At 46.3% G+C, this 16,911-nt stretch overlaps 1 pseudogene; it reads right to left on the reverse strand.

The window, feature by feature from the left end:
- Positions 1–222: 222 nt before the first annotated feature.
- LOC136309406 (POU domain, class 5, transcription factor 1-like) lies at positions 223–13,665 on the reverse strand (annotated as a pseudogene).
- Positions 13,666–16,911: the final 3,246 nt, after the last annotated feature.

Genomic DNA, 16,911 nt, shown 5'->3' on the forward strand with positions numbered 1-16,911 from the left:
GGCCATACTGCAGTATATTTGCTCATAAGTTGACAGATTTGTTTCTAGATATTGACTCTTATGAACAATGCTACTATAAACACTCATGTATATATATAAAAAAAAGAGCACCACTGAATTTCACCTTCCTTCCAAACAGTTCCCCAAACACTCTGCCCCCACACTTTTTGTGTTCCCAATGCCATAGCAAAAGAACTTAATCCCAAAGCCCTGAAACAATCCTCAGTGTTCTTTCCCTAGCTCTCTTCCTTCCTGGGAAGGGCAGGCACCTCCATATGAATGTGTAGGAGAGTCCAGAGTGGTGACAGACACAGAGGGAAAAGCTTCACCCTCTGGGAAAGGGACTGCGTAGCCTAGGGTACCCAAATGGAGCCTTGTGGACAGAGGAAAGGACACCAGTCCCTCTGAGAAAGGAGGCCTGGAAGCCTGGAAACCCTCTGGTTGAGAGTAGTCACTGCTTGATCACAGGCGCTTCTGCTGACTGTTGCTGAACTACACTCGGACCACAGCCTTCCCCAGCCCAAGCTGAGCTGCTGGGCGGGGCCTGATTGGCTGCAGGGTCTTTGGGCACTGCCTGATCGTGTTCTCACACTTGCACACTTTCTCTTTCGGGCCTGCACACTGGTCTCTGCTTTGCTTACCTCCTACAGATTCTTGTGGTTGTCACCTTCCTCTGCCCACTTCCGCAGCTACAGCGCGGCCACACTTACACGTGTTCTTGAAACCGAGCTGTAGAGCCTCCAAACACAGGAGGTCCTTGGGCTGAACACCTTCCCAAAGAGACCCTCAAGGGCAAGCCCACGCCCACCCGGGCAGATGCAGGGAGATCCTCTTCTCCTTCGGGAGCTTGGCACACTGCTTGAGGTCTTTCTGCAGAGTGCTTGTGTCCTTGCTCAGTCTCTCCTCGGGGTTTGGCTCCAGCTGCTCCTTGTCCAGACTCACGGGCTCCAGGTGGGGCAGCGCAGGGCTGGGGGAAGCCCTCTCAGAGTGGCTCTCCACTCCGAATCCCGCTTCACCCTCGGGCTTAGGGGCGGGGGTCTCCAGGCCGCGTTGGGGCCCTGGCCCTACTCTAGCCTGAGGTCCACAGTAGGCCACCCCCCCACCACCACCACCTAGAACTCACACAGCAAGGGGCACGGGAGCCAGGGGTCCCCAAACTTTTTACACAAGGGGCCAGTTCACTGTCCCTCAGATGGTTGGAGGGCCGCCACATACAGTGCTCCTCTCACTGACCACTAATGAAAGAGGTGCCCCTTCTGGCAGTGCGGCGGGGGGGCCGGATAAATGGCCTCAGGGGGCCACATGCGGCCCGCGGGCCGTAGTTTGGGGATGCCTGCTACACCTTGGCCCCTGGGTCCAGCCCTCGCTCAGTTACCCACCTACAGGGAGGGCCCTGGAAACTCAGCCAGGTCTGAAGGTCAACCCAGCCTGGCTCCCACCCTCCTGGCCCATGGCCTCCACCTCACAGTGGGGGTGAGAAGGCAAAGTCAGCAGCCAGGTGTCCGGGATGGTGAAAGGACGGCTCTCCAAGGCACTCCTCAACACTCTTCTCTCCCCAGTCCCACCTCCTCTAGGGTGATGTTTCTTGTGATGGCCCACACAGGCCTCGTGAAAATACACTGATGGAACCACTAATGACACAGCACTGAGAGATAGGGAAGAGGACAAATGACAGAGAACCACTAGTCAAAAGAATGTCACTAGAAGAAAGACATGGGCCAAATGGTAACATATAATAGAGGTTAAGTTCCTGATCTTAGTTCCTTAAAGGTGACCTTACAAACACAGGATGAAGGAGATGCCACTTAACTGTAGAACCTGTGGGAAAGACTGGTGAGTAGGAAAGGGGTGTGGCTGTCATCTCATCACAATTGGCTGCAGTTAAAAAAAATTTTTTTTAAAGACTTTATTTATTCATTTTAGAGAGGAGAGAGAGAGGAAGCAGGAAGGAGCAGGAAGCATCAACTTCCATACTGTATATGCCTTCACTAGGCAAGCCCAGGGCTTTGAACTGGCGACCTCAGAGTTCCAGGTTGACACTTTATCCACTGCACCACCACAGGTCAGGCCTTGGCTACATTAACAGAAGTAAAGAGTTGAGAAGGGGGCAGAACACAGTCCCACTGTATTTTGTCACACATGCTCAGTTCTGGGTGCAGAGAGGGTGTGATACCCCAAAGTGTGTGGACCAGGGGTGAAATGCTGAGGAAATGCCTTCAACCCACATCCTAAGAGGAACATTTGAAGGAAGGGGGAATGTTATGATTTGGGGGGAATATCTGATAATTATCTTTAAATAATTACATTTTTTTTATGTGAAAGGAGAATTGTACTTCTTTCCCCTCCCCCCCCCCCCCATTTTTGGGTAGAAATGATAGGGAGGTATCTTTCAGTTAGAACTTTACAACACAGCAGGTGAAGAAAAGTTTTGTAAAGGTTTTTAAAGGCAGCTGAGAGAGGAAACACCTGTGGCATCTCCTCTGAGCCAGGTTGGCGAGAAGCAAGTTCACCTGCCAGTCCTGTCTGACTGTAGAGCTGAGCCCTTAAGTTTTTGCACAGGGCCTCTAGAAAAAAAACACATTTTTTTTTTTTTTGTATTTTTCTGAAGCTGGAAACGAGGAGAGACAGTCAGACTCCCACATGTGCCCGACAGGGATCCACCCGGCACGCCCACCAGGGGCGAAGCTCTGCCCACCAGGGGGCGATGCTCTGCCCCTCCGGGGCATCACTCTGCCGCGAACAGAGCCACTCCAGCGCCTGGGGCAGAGGCCAAGGAGCCATCCCCAACGCCCGGGCCATCTTTGCTCCAATGGAGCCTTGGCTGCGGGAGGGGAAGAGAGAGACAGAGAGGAAGGAGGGGGGTGGGGTGGAGAAGCAAATGGGCGCTTCTCCTATGTGCCCTGGCCGGGAATCGAACCCTGGTCCCCCGCATGCCAGGCCGACGCTCTACCGCTGAGCCAACTGGCCAGGGCCAAAAAAACACATTTTTTAATGCACCACAATTAAAAAAAAATCTTTGGCTTAGAACAAAGACTGAAGGGTTCAAAATCTAAAAAAGTTGAAATACTCAGAATATGAAGTATTTATTCACCAAGGGTATTCTAGGATGTAATCCTTCAATTTGTTCTATACAACTGTCTTAGTGTTTCCTGTTTCTTTATAGCTTCATTACCTGATTGAACAAAATTAAAACAAATACATACATCCAAATAAAAAAGGCAGCCAAGCTGGGGTATGAGAATATGCACAAGAAATGGGGCTTCTAGACAGACATGAGAAACATGTCAGTTCGAACCAGCCCGGGAATGTGTATAAACATTTCTCACATTGAGGATGTGAGAACACATATCATTCTCCAAATGGATCCCTCACAAACCTCAAAGATCTGCTTTAATTAGAGCTGTTTTAAAAATGAACCAGTTTGCCTGACCTGTGGTGGTGCAGTGGATCAAGCATTGACCTGGAATGCTGAGGTCACAAGTTCAAAGCCCTGTGCTTGCCTGGTCAAGGTACATATGGGAGTTGATGCTTCCTGCTACTCCCTCCTTCTCTCTCTCTCTCTCTCTTTCTCTCTCTCTCTCTTCTCTAAAATGAATAAAAATAATTTTTAAAAAATAATAAAAATGAATCAGTTCCCCAGAAAAATTAAAAAAAAAAAAAAAAGAAGTATGTTCACACAAAAAATCTGGACATGAATTTGACAGTGGCTTTATTTGGAATTCTAGCTTTCCTGAAAACCTGGAGTGAGTCCAGATGCCCTTCAGTGGGTGAATGGTTCCACAAACAGTGCTCCAACCATACCATGGACTATTCCTCAGCAATAAGAAGGAATGAGCAAGAGATACATGCAATGTCTTGGGTAAATACAAGGGAAATATGCTGAGCAATAAAAGCCAACCCCCTAAATGTGATTCTATTTACATAACATTGTGAAATAACAAAACTGTAGACATGGAGGACAAACTAATGGTTTCCAGAGGTTGGGGATGAGGACAGGGAAGGAGTGGGCATGGCTATAAAAGGATAAAAGAGGGACCCCTGTAGTGCTGGGACTGTGCCTAGACTGGTGGTGGACACATGACCCTGTGCAGGTGATGAAGCTGTATAGAACTTTACACACAAACACAATGAGCACAAGTAAATAAAACTGGGGAGATTAAGTCAAGTCCATGGATTATATCAAAGTCAATGTCCTGGTTGTAATATTACACTGTAGTTTCACAAAATGTTCCCATTGAGGGAAACTGGACAAGTGTACCAGGGATCCTTCTGCAGTACTTAACTATAAATGCATGTGAATCTACTATTATCAAAATCTCTATTTTTAGTAAATGGACCAGACGGTTCTTTGTCCCTGAAAGATTCAAGCCCTGTCTGGATGCCCCCAAAGCAGGTGTTGTTGGGGGAATACCACATTAGGCGGCCCCTACAGCTTTCAACCCTCCAATTCTCCTGAGATCTTATGGGAGTGAGACCCTTTTGGGAGTGGTGAGGAAAGAGCCAAGCATCACATGAAAGTCCTGCCTTTCTGCTGGTCCCATAAGCACACAGAATCAGGGACAGTTAGAATGCCCTCCCCAAAGAGGCGCTTTCTCTTATACCAAGAGCAACAGGTGAGTTGAGCTGCTCTAAAGGCATTTGGCTAGGCCATCTCTGTCACCATTGTCTTCTCCCTATGGCCAGGGCTCCCCCCGGGGTCCAGGGACCCAGGCTCTCCTCTGGCAAAAACAAAACATGGATCTTCACACTGCTACTAAGAACCTGGAGGAATTGCAGGGCGACAAGAGCAAACATGCTCCAAATAAAGGGACATTCTAGATGGAAAGCGAACGGGAACACTTGGAGACCTAAGAGAGACACAGGAAAGATCTTGGGTGCTCAAGGAGGTAACGGAGGATTTTGAACATTATTCTAGAGACGCACTGAAATGCCCCAGCATCTAAATGGGATGCTCCCTCCCAGATAATTTCCTGTTCATTTGCACCAGAAAATTATTCTTAGGTGGACCTCTGGAACAGTAAAATGTGTACATGTGAGGCGTCCTTAGTACCCCGCTACCCACTTAGGATGAAGCCAGAGAGCCATCCCTTAGGTAGACTTACAAAGGAAATCCCTCCCAGGCCCCTGGCTGGCTGACCAAGCAAGTCACAGCCAAACTCAGGAAGGGACCTGGGAGCTTTCTTTGTTGTCACTGGGTGACACTAGAAACCACTAGCCCTGAGTCCTCCTATCTGGGACCTGGCACAGTATGTGTGATGTCAGGCCCTGGGTGCTCAGACACGGGCACTGGCCTCTAAGAAATGGTCTCAGTACTGGGCCCAACCCAGTGGCATCAGTTCTCCCAGATGATGACACCTGAAACTCCTGTGAATGCGTAAGTGACTGATGATGACGCAGGTGTGTGGTGTGCCCTGTCTCCAAGTTACAAACATCCGGTTTATCTACAACTCCTACTTACACACAGAGCACCGTAAGGCCTACTAGACATCACTGAGATGATATCAGAGAGTTACTTGACTCCCATGGCAAAGAACTAACCAATGAAGACCTTATGGCATGACCAGGTGGTGGCGCAATGGATAGGGCATCGAACTGGGACGTAGAGGACCCAGGTTCAAAACCCCGAGGTTGTCGGCTTAAGCCCAAAGGTCGCTGGCTTGAAGCCCAAGGTCGCTGGCTTGAAGCCCAAGGTTGCTGGCTTGAAGCCCAAGGTTGCTGGTTTGAGCAAGGGGTCACTCGCTCTGCTATGCACCACCCCAGTCAAGGCACATATGAAAAAGCAATCAATAAACAACTAAGATGCCGCAATGAAGACTTGATGCTTCTCATTTCTCTCCCTTCTTGTCTGTCTCTGTCCCTTTCTGTCCTTCTCTCTGTCTCTGTAAAAAAAAAAAAAAAGAAAAGAAAAAGACTTTATGGAACTAGAGCAGCAGATGATAGATAGCATTTAGGGAAGAAAACAGGGGCCCTGGCCGGTTGGCTCAGTGGTAGAGCATCGGCCTGGCGTGCAGGAGTCCCGGGTTTGATTCCCAGCCAGGGCACACAGGAGAAGCGTCCATCTGCTTCTCCACCCCTCCCCCTCTCCTTCCTTCCTTCTCTCTCTTCCCCTCCTGCAGCCAAGGCTCCATTGGAGCAAGGTTGGCCTGGGCGCTAAGGATGGCTCTGTGGCCTCTCCCTCAGGCACTAGAATGGCTCTGGTTTCAACAGAGCAACGCCCCAGATGGGCGGAGCATCGCCCCCTGGTGGGCGTGCTGGGTGGATCCCCGTCGGGCGCATGTGGGAGTCTGTCTGACTGCCTCCCCGTTTCCAACTTCAGAAAAATACAAAAATACAAAAAATAAAAATAAAAGAAAACAGGGATCTATACACTCTAGAACCGAAAAAATTTTCTACAAAAGAGCTGATGCTTTTCATCTCATTGAAGCAGGAATAGCAAAGTTAGAGGAGCAAGATCCTGATACAGAAAGGTTCACCACAGTTTACCCTATAGTTACCGAAGGCCTGAGATACTACAGGGCCGTTTGTGATGAGAAAAAGAAAAGCTCTGTACAAGCCTCCCTTGACACCTACTTCAAGACACTGTCTCCAGCAGCAGAATCCAACCCTGACTCTTTAACACCAGTCCGGTCCTCTCCAACAAGTCCATCATCTTATGCATCACCCAAGATTGCTTAAGGTTGTATTTTAAAATGTTTAAGTATTCATATGCACAGAATGGTAAAAATAAATACCATGTTAAGACAATCACCTTACTTGCATTTAATAGGTAAATGTACCTGTTCCAATTTACAAACAAATTGAATTTAAGAACAAACCTACAGAATCGATCTCATTTGTAACCCAGGACTGACTGTGTCCCTGGGTTATAAACGCTCTCCTCCGCTGGCATTTTGACCCCGTCATCATCTTCCCTCTCCTGTATCCCAACGTGCCCCTCCATCTGCAAGCCTTCCCCTCCAGGAAGAGACTTCTCTTGGGGTCTGCATAAGTGGGTAGTCATGTGCAGTGGAAGGGGGCTCAGAGCTGCCTGGAGTCACTTCTGCCCAGGCCACGGGGGAGGCTTTGTCCACAGAAAGACACTTGAACTTTTCTGTGGCCTGATACAATACTACCTGGACTGCCTGTAAATCCATGTTTTAAATGTGGCTGGGAGAGCTGAGGGAGGGGGAAAAGCCAGGCCTCAGTTCAGCCCTGGAGGCTGCATTGTTCTCACCCCAGCATTGTTCTCAGGCCTCACCCTTTACCCAGAAGCCCCCATGACCTCTGGGGAATCAAATGAGATTGTTTTTCCCAAGCTTGAGCTCCTCGGGGGTGAGCTACAGCTCTTAGGACAACGGTGGTGACTGGCATTCTGCAACAGGAAAGAGGAAGGAACTTCTGATCTGTGCAGTAAAAGCATCAACAATGCGCGTCCTCAACGAGCCCGCAGCAAAAAGGAAGGGAGCTCGGTTTCCATAGTGATCAGTCACCAGGAAGCCAGTGACCGGGCACATCAGCCAGAAGATTTTCCCCTCCCCTGGTTCCCTGCAAACACATTCCTAACTCCCGCGCTGGTGAGACTGCTGGCGCCTCTCCAGGATGAGCCTCCAGAACCACAGGTAGAGGAAGAAAGAGGAAATCTTGGCCAGATGGAAATCAACACTGAAAATCCCCAGCCGCTGAGAGCGGAAGGGGAGGGGTTCCAGCTCCTCTCAAAGGCGAACATTGGGCGCGATGCCTGGGCCACTGAAGCACTTTGTCACGTTTGGGTGGCCATGTGCTGACTTGAAAGCTCTTTGACGTATATGCCGCCTACATTATTCCATTTCATTCAAGTACATTATGCCCAACACCATACTGTGTTCTATTATGAACCCCACAGCATGGGTATTATGAGCCCTTTTAGGACAGAACAGAGCTGGTGCAGGGAGATGGGTGGGTCAGAAACAACTCTCGAAGTGGAGACCGTTGCTGAGCGCCACTCCTGAAGTTCTTCAGGGCTCTCATCTGAGACTCGCCCTTGCCAAAATCAGACATTTTTCGCTAAAGATAAATGGCAGGATTTTTTTTTTTTTTTTTACAGAGTCAGAGAGAGGGATAGATTGGGACAAACAGACAGGAACGGAGAGGGATGAGAAGCATCAATCATCAGTTTTTCGTTTTGACACCTTAGTTGTTCATTGATTGCTTTCTCATATGTGCCTTGACCGCGGGCCTTCAACAGACCAAGTAACCCCTTGCTGGAGCCAGCAACCTTGAGTCCAAGCTGGTGAGCTTTTTTGCTCAAACCAGATGAGCCCACGCTCAAGCTGGCGACCTCGGGGTCTTGAACCTGGGTCTTGAACCTGGATCCTCCACATCTCAGTCCGACGCTCTATCCACTGCGCCACCGTCTGGTCACGCAGGATTATTATTATTATTATTATTTATTTTATTTTTTTTTGTATTTTTCCGAAGCTGGAAATGGGAAGGCAGTCAGACTCCCACATGCGCCCGACCAGGTTCCACCTGGCATGCCCACCAGGGGGCGATGCTCTGCCCATCTTGGGGCGTCACTCTGCCGCAATCAGAGCCATTCTAGCGCCTGAGGCAGAGGCCACAGAGCCATCCTCAGCGCCCGGGCAAACTTTTGCTCCAGTGGAGCCTTGGCTGCGGGAGGGGAAGAGAGAGACAGAGAGGAAGGAGAGGGGGAGGGGTGGAGAAGCAGGTGGGCACTTCTCCTGTGTGCCCTGGCCGGGAATCAAACCCGGGACTCCTGCACGCCAGGCTGACGCTCTACCACTGAGCCAACCGGCCAGGGCCAGGATTTTTTTTTTTTAATGCTCTGAAATATCATTTGTTCCAAGCCTTGTTTGTCACTCTTCATCGTGCCACATTCTCTTGCCTCTTACCTTTTCATATGCTGTTCCCTCTGCTTGAAACACCGTTACCTGATTCTTTGGTCAATTAACTCCCCAGGGGAGATGCCTGGCCCCTCCTTCCCAGTGGCTCAGACACCTTGCTTTCTGGGCTTCCACAGAATTTACCATACCATATTGTGAGGCTCATCTAGGCCCACACTAGCTGTGTGACCTTGGAGGGCTTCCTTAACCTCTCTGAACCTCCACTTTCTCATAGGCAAGATGGGGAGAGTGACAGTGTCTGCCTTATAACATTTATGAGGATTAGATGTTAACACAGGTTAAGCACTTAGAAAACACTAGCACATGGTTAGTGATCAGTAAACATTAGCTGCTAAAGAATCTTCTTAAAGCAGGGATCATCTTTCATGCATCTCCTCAGATTAAGATGTGTCAGCCCTCAGTGTTTAGCAATCTGTGTCAGATGAACTCTAAATTCATGGATAGCTGTTTTCAGGCTACTGTTTATACAAAAGACACAGTGTTAGGTGCCTTCACCCGAAACTTAAATATTTAGTATGTCACTCTATAACTGGGCCCAGGTAGCCAAGAACCAGCATTTTGCCAGGATAGCATGCAGTATCCTCGAATGGGCCCTTCTGGTCTCCTGAGAGCCCCTCCCAACTTCGTGCCTTGCCCTGACTGGGCCTAGAAAGGGTCCTCACACGCAGTGCCAGGCCAAGAGGCTCCAAGCCTCACCACAGCCGGGTTACCCATGTGGTCTATAAACTCGAAGAGATTCAAATATTCCACATACCTGCAACCCCAATGGTACTTCAATGGCAAAACCACCCTGCCTTGGGCAGCCATTCTCCTCGGTGGTTCTGCTTGAACAAAACGAAACCAAACTCTTCACGTAAATACTCTGATTTTAAACTAAGTCGTAGAACAGCTGAGCCCCTCCACTTAAAAATATTCTGTTAATATTAATAAAAATAAGCCTTCCTCAACTTGATGGAAACAGAAAGCAAATCTGCGGTCGCCTGGGACTTGAGGAACTAGGGATTGACTGCAAATGGGCAAAAGAGAGCTTTGGGGGTGATGGAAATGTTCTAAAAGCAGATTGTGGTGATCTCTGTATGACTATATATTTATAAAATATAGAATTCTCAAATTTAGAAAATAGCCTTGGTTGGTTGGCTTAATGGAAGAGCATCGGCCTGAAGTGTGGATGTCCTGGGTTCGATTCCCGGTCAGGGCACACAGGAGAAGCGACCATCTGCTTCTCTACCCCTCCCAGGCCCCCCCTCTCTCTCTTTACTTCCAGCAGCCATGGATCAAATGGTTTGAGCAAGTTGGCCCCGGTGCTGAGGAGGGCTCCATGGCCTCACCTTAAGTGCTGAAATAGCTCGGTTGCTGAGCAATGAAGCAGCAGCCCCAGACAGGCAGAGCATTGCCCTGTAGGGGGCTTGCCAGGTGTACCCTGGTTGGGCGCATGAGGAAGTCTGTCTCTCTGCCTCCCTGCCTCTCACTTAATTTTAAAAAACATTTAGCAAATAAAAACAGGATATTCAGTTAAATTTAAGTTTCAGATGAGCAACAAATAATATTTTTACTTTATGCATGTCCTAGATATTGCATAAAGAGGTATTTGTTGTTTATATAAATTTCAATTTTAACTGAACATAGTATATATATCATCTGGCAGTCCTAACTAGATGTCATTGAAGTGTACACTTAAAATGGGCAAATTTTACGGTATGTAAATTATATTTTGGTATTAAATTTAGCATAGTGCCTAGGTTAGAGCATCATCCAGATCAGGGGTCCCCAAACTTTTTACACAGGGGACCAGTTCACTGTCCCTCAGACCGTTGGAGGGCCACCACATACAGTGCTCCTCTCACTGACCACCAATGAAAGAGGTGCCCCTTCCGGAAGTGCAGGGGGGGGCGGATAAATGGCCTCGGGGGCCGCATGCGGCCCTCATCCTTAGTTTGGGGACGCCTGATCCAGATACAGAGGTTGCAGGTTTGATCCCTGGTAAGGGCACATACAGGAACAAATTGATGTTTCTCTCTCTCTCCCTCTTTCTAAAACTGATAAATAAATTTTTAAAAATATTATTTAAAAAATTTAGCATAGCACCTATAAATAGTTTTTTTGATTAAGAAAAGTGCAGCTTTTCTTTCTGCATACCCTCCCCACTCTCTCCCACTCTCACCCCTGGAAAAATTCAACTATAAAAAACACAGCACCAGCCCAGGAACCCAGAGCAGTCGTCAGTGTAGGAAAGCTGAACAGTCACCATAGCTTTGTCGTCAGCCGCCTCCATCCGAACATAAACATTCCCCTCACAATCCCTCCAGCTATCAGCGACCGGAAGACTGGAGGCACAGGGAATGCTCACTGACCAATCACCTTCTAGGATTCATCCTGACCACTAGCGATGAACCAATAGTAGGCCGCAACACTGCTGCAATGTGCGAGGTGATTGGCAGACATTTGAAAACTCTTGAGAAGACGTTGTCATTTTATTTCTCTTCAGCCTTCACAGAATGCCTTGACTGGGTTAGGGACCCATACAGCTCAGTATCCATTGCTGGAAAGGACATGACTTTAAAGGAGCAAGAGGAACTCATTGAACTGAAACAAGATCATGGTTTAAAGCTAAAGTTTGCTGATCTTCGTTTGGACAGTTTTTGGATATCTGTTGCCAAGGAGTTCCCCATTCTGGCCAACAAAGCTATTTTGACATTGCTCCCGTTTTCAACCACATATCTATGTGAGCTGAGCTTCTCAAGCTTGACTGCGATAAAAACTAAAAACAGAGAGAGACTGAGAACTGTTGAGGAGGAGCTTCGTGTGTGTCTTTCTACCATTCCTGCCAGGATATCCCTTTTGTAATCATCGAAACAAGCCCAGGTTTCACACTAAGTGAGTATAAATACATTTAGAAACTATATTATTAACTACATGTATAATATGTACTGTGTTAGAGTGTCATTTTGTGTCATTTTGGTAGGTGGTGTGCCCCAGGCTTTTGTAAATGTAAAAAATGTGCCGCGGCTCAAAAAGGTTGAAAATCACTGCTCTAACCAACTAAGCTACCCAGCCAGGGCCAGAACTGCATTTTGCAATCAAGAAGAGATTGTTAGATGGCCAGTCCTGGTGTCTGGGTGATTTCTGGGGCCCGGTAAAGGGACCAAGTTTCCAGAGCCCTGAAGACAAGTGGTAGCACCCCAAAATATGAACTCATTTTCCACACCACCTTCATTAGCTGAGCAGCTGTTAAGAACAAGGGCCATAGCTCTCAATACCTGGCAAACAAATGCAGTGTTGCCTTACAAACTGATCGCTTCTCTGAGGTACCCACAGTGCATTTGGGGAGAAGCTTCAAGAACAAGTGAAGGAGCAGCTATCCTGAGACTAGAGAGACTCCATGAAAGAATCTGGAGATTGCCTGACCTGTGGTGGCGCAGTGGATTAGGCATCGACTTGGAACGCAGAGGTCGCCAGTTTGGGACCCTGGGCTTGCCTGGTCAAGGCACATATGAGAAGAAACTACTACAAGTTGATGCTTCCTGCTCCTTTCCCTTCTCTCTCTTTCCCCTTTCTAAAAATAAATTAGTAAAATCTTTTTTTAAAAAAGGATCTGGAGGTCATGAAGGAGGTGGCCATGGTTCCGGCAGAGGAAGTGGCTGCTGAGGAAGCTGGAGGAAGAGGAGAAGAAACGCTTGGAGCAGGAAAAGAAATGGCTGGCTGTAAACGCACTTTCCTCTTCAGAAAACAGCAGTGGCCCAGATGCTGGAGAAGTGTGAGGAGACACGTGAAAACCTCAAAAGGAAGAAACAGCAAAAGCTCCATAAAGCTCCTCAGAAAAATGGAATGAATAGAAGACCCCCCCCCCCCCCGTCACTTAATCCAAACCCAAGAAAAAGAAATTCTTTTGGAGGAAGGAGCTGGTTAGTCATGATCTTGAGGAGACAACGGGCAGTGGAAATCTTCCCACGAGGAAGAAATCTTTCCCCAAAGAGGAATCAGTTAGTGACTCCAAAGAGGCAAGAAACTAGATTGTCCCCTAAGAAAAAGAGAAAATTCTCTTCGAAAACGGAGCCACTCAGCAGTGGACCTGAAGAGGCTGCTGTAACAAGAGCAGCAGATTCAAGAAAAAGATGGAAGTTCCAAAAGCCATCCCAGGATTAGAACAGACAGGACCCTGATGGAGTATCACCATCCGGTGAGCCTCCCCCTACATCCCAATAAAAACAAATTCACAAGAGGAAAAAGAGAGAGAGAGCGTTAGCTACCTTTTTAGAAGAACACATTGCACCCGTCCATAGTAAATACAGTTACCTCTTGAACAGCATGGGTTTGAACTGCAAGGGTCTACTGATACACAGATATTTTTTCAATAAATACACTTGGCTCTTTGTATCCCTGGGGTTCACATCCACAGATTCAACCAACTGTGGAACAAAACAAAACAAAACAAAAAATGGTATTTTCGCATTCCCAACCGCAGATTCCCATCTGTGGTTGGAAAATACTGCTTTCAGTCTGCAGTTGGTTGAATCCCTGGATGCAAAGTGCTGACTGTAGAGTCAAAAGTTATATGCAGATATCGTACTGTGCTCCTAATTCCGAACTTGTTCACAGGGAAACTGTACATACAATAGCATGCACTGGTAGGTCTGGCTCTAAGCAATCCAGGTACCAAATTCTGACCAACTGTCAAAAATGTGATAATCTGTTCTTCAAATTCACCATCTGAAGTCTGCAAATGAACTCTTTCCTTGAATGAAAAGGAATCATCAACGTTCCACTCTGCGCTCTTCACTTTCATGGTACCATTTCTTTTTTTTTTTTTTTTTTTTTTTTATTATTTATTTATTTATTTATTTATTTATTTTCATTTTTAGAGAGGAGAGACAGAGAGGGAGAGAAAGGAGAGAGAGAGAGAGAAGGGGGGAGGAGCTGGAAGCATCAACTCCCGTATGTGCCTTGACCAGGCAAGCCCAGGGTTTCGAACTGGCAACCTCAGCATTTCCAGATCGACACTTTATCCACTGCGCCACCACAGGTCAGGCTCATGGTACCATTTCGATACTGAAGGATTTCACAAAAACTGCTCCCAAACAGTGGATGCTTCAAGGACAGTTTGTGAATTTATAAACCCAACAATCCCATTGCTCGGCCCACTAGCTCTATAAGCAGGGCAATTTGGCCATTTCAAGCTGAGAAGAGAAGCACTTCTGAGCATGCTCAGATCAGCCCAAAGATAAAGCTAGACCCACTTGGGACTTCTCAGGGTGAGTAATGGATAGGTCAGTGAAAGATTCCAAGTGGCTGTTTATGAATGAGAACAATGTAGCCAGATTGTCCCTTTGTTTATTAGAAACCTTAACTAATCAAACATATACATACAAAATAGAAGAATCATTAACTACACTGCTCACAAAAATTAGGGGAGCCCTAGCCAGTTGGCTCAGCGAAAGAGCATCAGCCTGGCGTGTGGAAGTCCTGTGTTTGATTTCTGGCCAGGGCACACAGGAGAAGTGCCCATCTGCTTCTCCACCCTTCCCCCTCTCCTCCCTCTCTGTCTCTCTCTTCCCCCTCCTGCAGCCAAGGCTCCATTGGAGCAAAGTTGGCCCGGGTGCTGAGGACGGCTCCATGGCCTCCACCTCAGGTGCTAGAATGGCTCCAACGGCAAGGACACCCCAGATGGGCAGAGCATTGCCACCGGGTGGGTGTGCCAGGTGGATCCCGGTCAGGTGCACGAGGGAGTCTGTCTGACTGCGTCCCCGCTTCTAACTTCGGAAAAATACAAAAAAAAAAAAAAAAAAAAGGGTATATTTTATCGCTTTATATTCATTTTGAAATATCCCCTAATTTTTGTGAGCAGTATATTTAGTAAATAACATTTTGGATAAAAATCTTTCCAATAATGATATTTTTGATAAAAAAAAAATAATGGAGGTGATGGTGAAAAGGTAGAAATCCAAGCCTACTCAGAATTATGAAAAATTCTAAAGCAGCAAATAGCATTTTGTGCTTCTGCTAATCAGTATATCAGCAATCACTTTTTACAGGACTGAGAGAAAGTAACTTGATCTCAGGTACTGGTGTTTGCATGCATTTGACAGTATTTTTTATCTAATGGCTAAATTTCTTCAATAAGCACTTCAGTTCATTTACTCCCATGGATTTGAAATAGGGTATTTCTGAAGAGAGCTTTAAGATTTTTTTTTTCAAATGACTTAAAAGAAAAGCAAGCCAAAATAAAAAGTTGTTACAGGCAGAAACAATGAGCTGTTCGGTTGCTTCCCAGGCCCATCTGAAACTACAGAAATTTGACAATGGCGCCATCTAATGGAAGATCAGAAGGATAAACAAAAATATCATTTCTTTCCAATTTTTTTTTTAGCAGCAGCTTCTCCTAAACACCTCCTTATGAGTTTGGACACCTGCATTGTTTACTTCATTTTAGGTTATTATTTAAAGTAGATACATATGACTGATATAAAGAAAAGTATATAAAATACATAGTATAAAAATAATATATAAGCCTGACCTATGGTGGCGCAGTGGATAAAGCGTCAACCTGGAAACGCTGAGGTTGCCGGTTCAAAACCCTGGGCTTGCCTGGTCAAGGCACATATGGGAGTTGATGCTTCTTGCTCCTCTCCCTTCTCTCTCTCTCTCCCCTCTCTCTAATGAATAAATAAAATCTTTAAAAAATAATAATAATATATAAAAATATTTAAAACTTCCCCATTTATTTCTCCAGACATATATATATACAAATAAATCAATGAACAAATATATAACTATTAATTTATATGTATATACATATTACAAGTAAATGAACTATATGTTATATATTTTCCTCAACATGCTTTTTTTTTTTGCCCATAATTAATGTATTCCCATTTAAACACATAGAGACTACCTCATTCTTTAAAATGGCTCCAAAATATCTCATCATGTGTGGAATTTATTCTCCAGGTAATAACAATGTTCTAAAATTAGACTGTGTTGATTGTTACTAAAAATCACTTGAACTGTATAAAGTTTATGGTACATGAATTATATCTCAATGAAGCTGTTTAACAATAGAACTGATGTCAAATAATGTCCCATTGTAAGGTCTCCTATAATTTAAATAACTAGTTTCCAATTGATGAGTACTTTGCAGATTTTCATGACTATAAAGCAAAACTGCATGGATGTCTTATGCCTATCTTTACACCCTTGTAGATATAGAGGAAAGATTCTAGGTCTACCCAACATGTTCTTGATGCAAAGGCAAGCATTCTGATGTTAACTGGTGTAGCAGAAGCCACTTCAAATTTCTTCTTCTAAGACTATAAAGGGTATAACATGTGCTAAAGTAAATTGTATGTTGCAGATGAGCCTGTGTTCCCCTCAGTGATCACGAATAGGGGAAGAGAAAGAGGTGGTTCAGTCTTCTAAAAACAATCTACCATAGCTGGGTGTGGTTAGGCATCCTAGTTAGTATCCCCAGATCTGCCTCTACTGGCTGGAGACTTAGGTATGCTCCTGAATGATTTTTCCATCTGGGAAACAGAACAACTCACAGCATTATTATGAGAATGGAGTGAGCTTGACCATTTGATGGACTGATCCCTGGCCTGAAGATGTTCAATAAGTGCTAGATCCTTCCCTTTGATCCTTGAAAGACTCAGGATGAGGGCATGACAAACTCAAAGAGGCAGGAAAGACACTGGGAAATCCACCCACATGGTGTAGTTCCTGAGAGGTGAGCCCCACAATGAAAATGTCACTGGCCCAGTCCAAGCATGGACACCAAAGCTCACTATTCACAGCTATAGGTGGAGCAAGTCCCAAGAAGAATCAGGAGGAGGGTGAGGCCGGAGCTGGCTTATAAACTGACCCTCACCTTCCCAGAATCCTTATTAGCCCCTTCCTTGAGAGGAACAATTGACATCACTCTGTGACCCAGAGATAGAATATCCCCCTGGGCCATCCCAGATATAGGAGAACTGGAGATCAAGGGAAAATCACCAGAGCCCTGTCAGTGCCAGCCCATGAGGAATCACACAGCCTC

This window comes from Saccopteryx bilineata, chromosome 6 (assembly GCF_036850765.1).
Source record: "Saccopteryx bilineata isolate mSacBil1 chromosome 6, mSacBil1_pri_phased_curated, whole genome shotgun sequence".
Classification (NCBI taxonomy): Eukaryota; Metazoa; Chordata; class Mammalia; order Chiroptera; family Emballonuridae; genus Saccopteryx; species Saccopteryx bilineata.